Source organism: Oncorhynchus mykiss, chromosome 2, assembly GCF_057628025.1.
Source record: "Oncorhynchus mykiss isolate SJ-2025 chromosome 2, ASM5762802v1, whole genome shotgun sequence".
Lineage (NCBI taxonomy): Eukaryota > Metazoa > Chordata > Actinopteri > Salmoniformes > Salmonidae > Oncorhynchus > Oncorhynchus mykiss.
The window spans coordinates 92,222,842-92,232,845 of NC_143023.1; the positions used below are offsets into that span (position 1 = coordinate 92,222,842).

Here is a 10,004-nt window from a genome sequence, read left to right on the forward strand (position 1 = left end):
CTTTTGACTGTAATTTAATCTGAAGGACGGTTGGTTTGAAGTGACTGAAATACATCAGAAAGGTATTGGGCAGGTCAGAAGATCATCAGGCAATGATTTGTATGATTTTTGGTGTAGAAAATAACATTCTCCCTCCAGTCTGATTTAGTGCCTTGTCTTGTCCATTCTGTTCTTGTGGGCATTGAAGAGGGGAACAGAAAACACATATATGTGTTCCTGAGAGTCTTATCTTTCAGTGATGCGGTGATAATATTATCCACTTAAACCATTCAAAAGATAAGACCCCATTTGTAGGAAGAAAACAGAAACAGCTTGGTTTATTACACACACATCTAGCGGCTACCGTTTACTGACCCAGGTTCTATAAACCAAGAGCAAGTTTATCTCACGACCCCATGTTCAATTCGGCAACCCCACATGGGGTCAAGACCCCTAGTTTGGTAAACGATACACTACAGTGACAAGGGTTTGTACCCCTTTAAGTACAATGCAGTACCTTTATTCCTGCAAGTACATGTTAAACCCTGGCGTAGTGACTGTGTGTATTGAGAATTGTTTGTATTCTGTCAATGCCTCAGGATGCCACTGGGTAAACATTCCCTGGAATTATTATTAAGTGAATTATCTTATTGAATAAATAACTTTTCTGTGATGATATCCGGGAGAAGGCGTGTCTGAAGTAAACAGAGTACTTGACCTAAAGCAAGTCCTGCCTGGCATAATTATCACGCTTGCAAGCAGCCAGTTTGTCACACCCTGGTCAAAGTATTTTGTGTTTATCTTTATTTATTTGGTCAGGCCAGGGTGTGGCATGGGTTTTTGTATGTGGTGTGTATGTATGGGGATTGTAGCTAGTGGGGTGTTCTAGCTAAGTCTATGGCTGTCTGAAGTGGTTCTCAATCAGAGGCAGGTGTTTATCGTTGTCTCTGATTGGGAACCATATTTAGGCAGCCATATTCTTTGAGTTTGTCGTGGGTGATTGTCCTTAGTGTCCTGATGTCATTGTTCTGTGTTAGGATACACAAGTATAGGCTGTTTCGGGTTTTGTTAAGTTTATTGTTTTGGTAGTGTTTGTGTTTAGTGTGTTAATTCATTAAACATGGATTGCAATAGACACGCCGCATTTTGGTCTGACTCTCCTTCTCATACAGAAAACCGTTACACAGTTTTACTCATTGTACATTTGATTCATTTCATAATATGATTAATAAACTGAAATCAAAGGAACTTAATGATAAATTGACTATTAAGGGTCTTCTGTAACACTAACAGACATAATTCAGAATAAGGATACTCTGTTAGTGTTAAAATATTGAATTTTAACTTTATATGCCAAAATACTTTCTTACAGCAATGGGAAGAATGTTGTTTAAAAGCAGACATGTGCACATCTAGACGTCTAGGGATGGCTGAGCACCTGCCCTTTTGCCCTCGGCCAGAAATCAACCCCGGCATTTGTAACACACTGTCCCATTTTTTTACTGAGGCCCCCGTCCCGTTATTGCCTGGCCAACTGATGGCCAAATTCACCAGATCAACCTTTACCTGTTTGTTTGAATGCAGAATGAGTGAACCATCTCTGTTCCCGAGTTCTCCGACATGCTCAACCCTGACGTAACCCATTGAGGAAATTACTTTGATGACACATTTTCGGCAATGTAAATAGAATCAATAACTTAAACGTTTTTTGTTTTTTTTAAACAATGGGTAACACTTCATTTAAAGGGGGGGATACATTAGGCATCAATAACACCTGATTAAACCAGAAGGGTTGGGTTAAATGCAGAAGAGACATTTCGGTAGAATGCATTCAGTTGTGCAACTGACTATGTTCGCCCTTCCCCTTCATAACACTTTCATCACACATTTACAGGTAACTACCAAAATCAATGAAACAACCACTTAAAGCGTCTCAATAGGGCGTTGAGCCACCATGAACCGCCAAAACTGTTTCAATACGCCTTGGTGTAGATTCTACATGTTTCTAGAACTCTATTGGAGGGATGCAACACAATTCTTCCACAAGAAATTCCATAATTTGGTGTTTTGTTGATGGGGGTGGAAAACGCTGTCTCATGACCCGCTCTAGAATCTCCCATAAGAGCTCAATTTGGTTAAGATCTGGGGACTGAGATTCACACAAACACCCTTTAAACCCACTATGCTCCTTTCAGACCCTTCTTTCATAGTCACTGATATCTCTTCTAGCCATGGTAGTCAAAATAATGGGCAACTGGGAATTTTTATACATGAGCCTAAGCATGATGGGATGTTAATTACTAAATTAACTTAGGAACCACACCTGTGTGGAAGCACCTGGTTTCAATATACTTTGTATCCCTCATTTACTGAAGTGTTTCCTTCATTTTAGCAGTTAACTGTGGGTTTTCATAAGGAGTTTTCAAAATAAAAGACCACTCAAATAGATGTTTATTTATGTATTTATTTATGTTATGCAACAGAAATGTGTATTTTTTTTGCCACGGTACCCAACCCTCTGATATACTCACAGGTGGTAGAATGAAGGTTAGTGATTAGTGACTGTGTGTATTGAGAGTTGTTTTTCTTCTCTTGTGATCTGTCAATGCCTCAGGATGCCACTGGGTAAACATTTATTGGAATTATTATATTATTGAATTATAATGATCTAAAGGATCTAATTGAAATATCAACTTTTCTGTGGAGAAGGCTTGTCTAAAATAAACAGAGTACCTTATCTAGAGAGCGTCATGCCTGGCATAATTATCAGACTTGCAAGGAGTCCGTTTTACTCATTGATACATTTCACAATTTGATCAATAAACCATAACTAAATTACAAATGGACTATTAATTGTCCTCTTTCACACTAACAGACATAATTCAGAATAAGGATACTCCATTACAGTGTTAAAATGTTGAATTTCAACTTAAAATGCCAAAATATCTCAACTCCCAGGTATCAGCAAGTGTGATACATGGAAAGACCTCAAGAAGCCAAGAACTAAATACCTACACAGGGAGGCCGATCTACTATCCAGTTCACCTAGTGAAACAGCAGACTGCATAGCTGCAGAGAACCTTCTCCTGAAGCAAGCTCAACTGGAATCGTTTCCTGAAGAGGTGAAGGCCGTCATGTCAAACCGGTCTATACCTTCTAACAATCATCTGGGTCCCTTGTTTCCTGAGTTTGATAAGGATGCAGTACTCCTTAGAGTTGGCGGTAGACTGCGAAGAGCAGAGCACCTAGAGATGGATGATATGCACCCCATCGTCTTGGATCCACATAATCCACTCTCATCCATTCCAGCCCAGAGAGGGTTCTGGCAGAACTGCATTGCAGTTACTGGACATCTGGAAGTTTCAGCACACCTGTTTGAAATGCCAAAGATGGCGGCCCAAACCTGAAGCTCCAAAGATGGCAGACCTACCTCAAATCAAATCAAAGTTTATAATCTACTGGAGAACCATTTTGGATTTAAGTACTTCAAAGAAGTGTCTGATGCCCTCCCAGCCACCCCGTCCCAATCTCTCAGATAGAACCCATTTCCACTCTCACCAATAACCACCATTGAATCTTAGCTATAATTGCAAACAAGGAACAATAATGACTCAACATCCCCTCCTAAACTGTCTAGAACTCATTCATTTTACAGCAGGTTTGCAGGTTACAAAGATACATTAAAGTACATTGAAGTATAGATAAATCCTTCCTTCCCTCTATCCCAAGCCAAACTTGTCCCCCCTTCCCAGTTTTAATCCTCTCTTTACCCCACCCAAGCCAAGCTTGTCCAAACCTCTCATCTTTTCTCACCCTCCCTTCCTCTGAGACACACTTACAACTGACCATCCATCAACTTACTCATCCATTCTCATTCATTCATACACAACATTACCCTATGCATCCACACATCCATTCTCTCCCACCCTCCTACACATATTCAGATTCACCATCGCTCAAACACCCATTCATATGCACAGACACACATCTACACACAGTTATTGAGAGATATGCTATATTTCCCTCTTTAGTATTTTCTGTATTCATATAGCCCGGTGTTATTGGCTAATTTTATCATTAATTCATATAGAAGAATAGTTACTTGAGGAACGTATAGTATAGATTTTTTTGGGGGGGAAGGGGTAAAGAATATTGTTTCAACTGATGATAGCTGGTCTTAATCATCACTGTATGTAGCCTAGTGTGCTCATTGATTTCTTCCTCTACGTCATCTCCTCAGTACAGGGGGCTTTCCTTCTTTAAATGGAAAGGTTTCTTGCAGCTTGATTAGGGCTTCATAGGTGCTTGTGAATTCATCCTTTGTGTTCCCTTCCATGCCCACAGCACAGCAGGGAAGCGCAGCTGAGATTGATCCCTTTCTCCTCCAGTGTCTGATTGGAATCTTTTCCTTGCGTTTTTTTCTAATGCATAGCAGACGTGTCCTGGACGAATCGAATGGACTGGCAGTGGATTTTGATTTCCTTTGTCCCTTGTGCCTCCAGAACGTTAATTTTGGTCTGATAGTTCCACAGTTTGAAGATTACAATTACAAAGGTATTTAGTGTTCTTCAGTTTCACTCCGATCTTATGGCATCATTTTAGATCTTCTGGTGATATACCCACGTCAAGTTATTCGGATATCAGTTTGACCACATAGCTGGAAAGGTCTCCCTTTTCCTCGTCTTCGGGTGAAGACAATATTTTCACGTTGTTTCATCTCATTCTCTTTCTTGCTGGTCCAATTCATTTTCTTAAGTTTGCAACTTTGTTCCATAAGGCTAATTTTATTTTCTTGTTTGTTTATGCGCATGCCTTGTTTGTGCGTGTTTGACACGATAGCCTCTACTTTCTTTTTAATCAAATCAACTTTTAACCACAGATTGTAGCAGTTTTTTATTTCCATTGAGGGCATTTTAGCTTGGCATGTTGGATTCATGTCGCCGTGTCGCTTTGCCAACTGATTGGCTCGCAGTTGTACATAACTGACTGTTCACTCTCTCCCAGTTGCTTGGGGATATGTTGATTTATTCATTTTAGAGTCTTAATATAAACTTTGTTGTCTGGTTTCTACATTTAAACCACTGTTTTGTCTGTACTAACCGGTGCTACTCACACCCCATGCGTCCTATCGGTATGTGCATGCGCCTCTATGTTCTTGATCTCCCACAGAAATGCCCCTGATACCATTGATGCACCTTTTTGCCCCAGCCATTGGTTTTATGACCAATGAGGACAGTCCAGGCAACAAAGGACTGCCTTGGCGACAACCCCTACCAATAGAAAATATTAATGATTGGCGACCATTTGTGTTAACTGCTGCTGATGGAGCGGACTACAGTAATTTTACAAAATTAATAAAATGATCACCCAGATTCACCTTTTCGGCATCTACAGAGACAATGAGTAAGAGGTCTTTCTTCATCCCAAGATGGTTTATGATTTTCAAAATGTGTCTCACATTGTCCATTCCAAATCTGGATTTGGCAAAACGAGTCGGATCTCAATAGCAGGACTTCCCATCTGCAAGCAAGTGTCTTAACATCAACTACGACAAACTAATTGGTCTAAACAAAGAGCACTCTAATGGACATTTTTATTTTTTCAGTAACAAGCTAATATAGGCAGTTTGCCAGAACTCTGGTATGAGGTCTCTTTCAAACATATCATTAAGAGCAGGTATAAGGATAGGTCATATCTCAGGCCAAAACTTCTTACAAAACTTTATCGAGTAGCTATCTAGATCAGGTGCTTTTCCGGAGGGCATTGACTTAATAGCTTCCCAAACCTTTTCAGAAGTAAGGAGGGCATTTAACGTAGTTCTATGCTCATCTGATATAGTGGGTAAAGTGATCTTATTCAGATATTTTGTGATGTTGTCAGTTGCTCTATTATATAGTGGTAGAAAAAGTGCCAAATTGTCATACTTGAGTAAAAGTAAAGATGCCTTAATAGAAAATGACTCAAGTAAAAGTCACCCAGTAAAATACTACTTGAGTAAAATTCTAAAACTATTTGGTTTTAAAAATACTTAAGTATCAAAAGTAAAAGTATAATTAATTTCAAATTCCTTATATTAAGCAAAGTAGCCTGCTATTTTTTTTAAATGTATTTACAGATAGCCAGGGGCACGGTCCAACATTCACTCAGACATAATTTACAAACAAAACGTGTTTGATGAGTCCGCTAGATCAGAGGCAGTAAGGAATAACCAAGGATGTTCTCTTGAGAAGTGTGTGAATTAGACAATTTTCCTGTCCTGCTAAGCATTCACAATGTTAGGAGTACTTTTGGGTGTCAGGGAAAATGTGTGGAGTAAAAAGTACATTATTTTCTTTCTTTAGGAATGTAGTGAAGTAAAAGTAATCAAAAATATTAATAATAAATGAAGGTAGTTCCCCAAAAAAACTACTTAAGTAGTACTTTAAAGTATTTTTTACTTAAGTGCTTTACACCACTGCTAGTAAACTGTATTGAGAAGTATAAAGAGATTTATAGAAGTCACCAAATGTATTATTGATAAGCAAGGTAGTGGAGACATCTGCCATCTTTATAGACTCAATAGATCTTTCTCTCCGTTCATTTTTAAGTTGGTGTGCAAGTAGATGGCTCGGTTGGTTGCCAGACTCATAATATTTTTGTTTGGTAAAAAAAAAAAGGGCTTTGTGTGGTCTAAATTCATTTTGGACTGAAAAGCAGGTTGAGGTTGCCAGGATCAGAGTAGTACAGAAGGTGTTATATGCTGAGCCAGTGAAGAGAGTAGTGAAGGAAGATGGATACAGGTCGAGGGATCCTGAAAGGATCTCTGTGAGTAGGCCAAGGCCAATAGAGAGTGATATGAATAATATGTGCTTCAGTAAGGTGTGTTTCTTAGCGGTTATACCCATGGTTGTATAAATGTACTGCAGAAATGGAACGTACAGTGCCTTCAGAAATGGAACGTCCGGGTTGGTGCCTGTTTCGGGTTCATGCCGTGGGGGAGATCTTCGTTGGCTATAGTCGGCCTTGTCTCAGGGAAGTAGGTTGGTGGTTGAAGATATCCCTCTAATGGTGTGGGGGCTGTGCTTTGGCATAGTGGGTGGGGTTATATCCTGTCTGTTTGGCCCTGTCCGGGGGTATCGTCAGACAGGGCCACAGTGTCTCCCGACCACTCCTGTCTCAGTCTGCAGTATTTATGCTGCAATAGTTTATGTGTCGGGGGGCTAGGGTCAGTCTGTTATATCTGGAGTATTTCTTCTGTCTTATCCGGTGTCCTGTGTGAATTTAAGTATGCATCCTCTAATTCCCTCTCGCTCTCCTTTTTTCTCTCGCATTCCCTCTCTCTCTCTCTCCTAACCCTAACCACACTGCTAACTTTATGCCTAAACTTAAATTCGTATTCATGAATGTTTACGATATATAGCCAATTTTTACTTTGTGGCTGGGGTAACTAATGGAAACCTATATTTGGTCCTCACTCATGTTGTATTTGATTTCCTTTGTGATTGGTTGACAGCTTCAGCAGTGTGAAGAATGGCAACCATGTTCTGTTCAGAGTTTAGCTACATCAAGGTCAGAGCTCATAAAAGGGCCTCCTTTATCCACATTCTCTGGAGGTGCTTCAGACATATTGGAATGAACTTAGGTAGGCCTAATGTGTCTGTGTGATGGTAACACTGTCTTTGACCATATGAGAAATGTGAATATAATTTATTAAAAAGGTTATGGAATTCTACTGTATTATAACAAGGACCTCCTGTGTGTGCCGTTGAGTTATATTCAGTAGATACAGTGAATATCCCTGGTGTTTGCCACTGTTATAGGTTATGTGCTCTGCTTGCTACAGACTTCCTGGCCATGTTGGAGTACAACTCTCTTCTGCAGCTCCTCGGTCCAGACAGTTTAGTGGAGTTGGTACAACATGCAGCAAGGTCTGTGATTTGGCATTATTCATTGATATTGTACAGTATTACATTACACTATGTAACATGAAATTCAGGGTGTTTTCGTCTCTGAAATGGATTGTCAAGACATTATTGTGAACATTTTAGTACACACTATGGCCATACCCAATTCAAATCTCTTTCAACATAGGATAGTGCTGATGAACGATGCCATGGACTGCCTCGAGTCCTCTCACAACGACCAGAGAACATGATTTACTACTGCATACCTGACATGATCCAGGTCTCTATTGAAAACGTACCTGTTTAAATAAATAGCCCAGCCTCTGACTTGGGAGACTCTAGACTGCACATTGTCACCTGAAATCCTGTTTCCTTTTCACTCACTGAGTTCCTGGAGATCATTGCCGTGATGTGATCTACTAGGGCCTGCTGTCAGGGAAGAGTCCCAACACTGTAATCATCCCCACTTCTGCCTCTGGTGGCCACATAGGAAACTGAGGCTCAGGAAGGAGTGGGTTCATCAGTGTTTGGAGAATGCTTTGAGGGGCTTTGTGAGAGGTTCAAATGCAAGTAAGGAACAGTTTCATTACAATACATTGCTCTAAATAAATCTGAAGATTACAATGGCAATACAAATAATTAATGATTTTTCAGTCAACAGTAGTACTCACAAGATGATACTTATTTGTGAGGCTCTTCCTGGGATTAGTAATTGCCTTAAGGGGACAAATAGAGTTGTATTGAATTGTACTAGGATGCATAATGCTTGATTAAGTTCGAGTGATTTATTGATATTGTGTGACTCTCCATAGCCATCCTTCTGCACCTGCCATGACCTATGGGTTTGCGATGGCTCAAATCAAATCAAATTTTATTTGTCACATACACATGGTTAGCAGATGTTAATGCGAGTGTAGCGAAAGGCTCTGGTAAGACACGAGGACATCCACCAGGACATTGGTGAGAACACAAGTGTTGTTTTCTGTTCATAACAAAGACTATTGTTCCCATAATGCAATACAAATGCAAGCCATGCATTACTACAATTAACACTGGCAGGCTTTTCATTTGAACATATTACCATTGCAATGGGTGTGGGCTGCTCATCTAGTGTTAATAACCGAGTGTTGTCGCTGCTAGGGGGCCTGCCAAACAAGTCCGAGCTGCTCATTGACCCTGATATGGACCAGGAGGTGGATAAACTAGGTAAACTGAGGCACAGAACCTACTTCATTTAGTTTCATTCTGACCAATATTGAAACCTTACATTCACCTATGTTTCTAATACTGTTGAAAATATTTATAGCTAGAATCCTTAATTGGTGAAACTGTCACGTCCGTTTCGGATATTACAACAAAGAAGTTACTGCAAACAACTAACACTGTTTTTTCGCCATTCGGACATCATTGCGCGCGACCGAAGAATATGATTATAGTTTGTTTTTTTTTGTTTTTTTTGCCACGTTGCCGAATTCTCCTCTCCTCTGTTTTCATTATAATGTTACTGGGCCGAACAGTGGCGCTGTTTCCCCTAATGCAGATTCGATATTTAATATACACTTATAAACAAAGCTTTAGGTATAGCTAATAGCAACTACCTTCAATGTACTGTTGTTCTGGAGTAGGTTATAGAATCACATATTTTAAACTCACATTGAATGCCTTGAAATCAATCCAATATTACCCTTCAGTGTTGTCACCCCCAGCATCAAATAGTATTATATTGTATCTCTATGCTCTCCACAGCATTGCCCAGATTGCTATCAGTCCAACAGCAGCAGCATCTCACCGGGACACAAAGACCCCCCGAGGAAGACATGTTTCTAATCGCCCCCCCCCCCCCCCTCACATCCTCCCACTGACAGACTAAATCTCTTATTGACCTTGTTATATCCATTTATCCATGTAGCGGATGGCCTAGTGGTTAGAGCGCTGGACTACTAACTGAAAGGTTGCAAGATCAAATCCCTGAGCTGACAAGGTACAAATGTGTCGTTCTGCCCCTGAACAAGGCAGTTAACCCACGAATAAGAATTTGTTCTTACCTGACTTGCCTAGTTACATTTTTTAAAATCCTCCCACTGACAGACTAAATCTATTATTGACCTTGTTACATCTATAACCCCCACCCCTTCACAGCGA

At 40.1% G+C, this 10,004-nt stretch overlaps 1 pseudogene; it reads left to right on the forward strand.

Annotated features, from left to right (window-relative positions):
• The first annotated feature begins 6,748 nt into the window (after nucleotides 1-6,748).
• LOC149985302 (centriolar satellite-associated tubulin polyglutamylase complex regulator 1-like) lies at nucleotides 6,749-8,436 on the forward strand (annotated as a pseudogene).
• The last annotated feature ends 1,568 nt before the right edge of the window (nucleotides 8,437-10,004 follow it).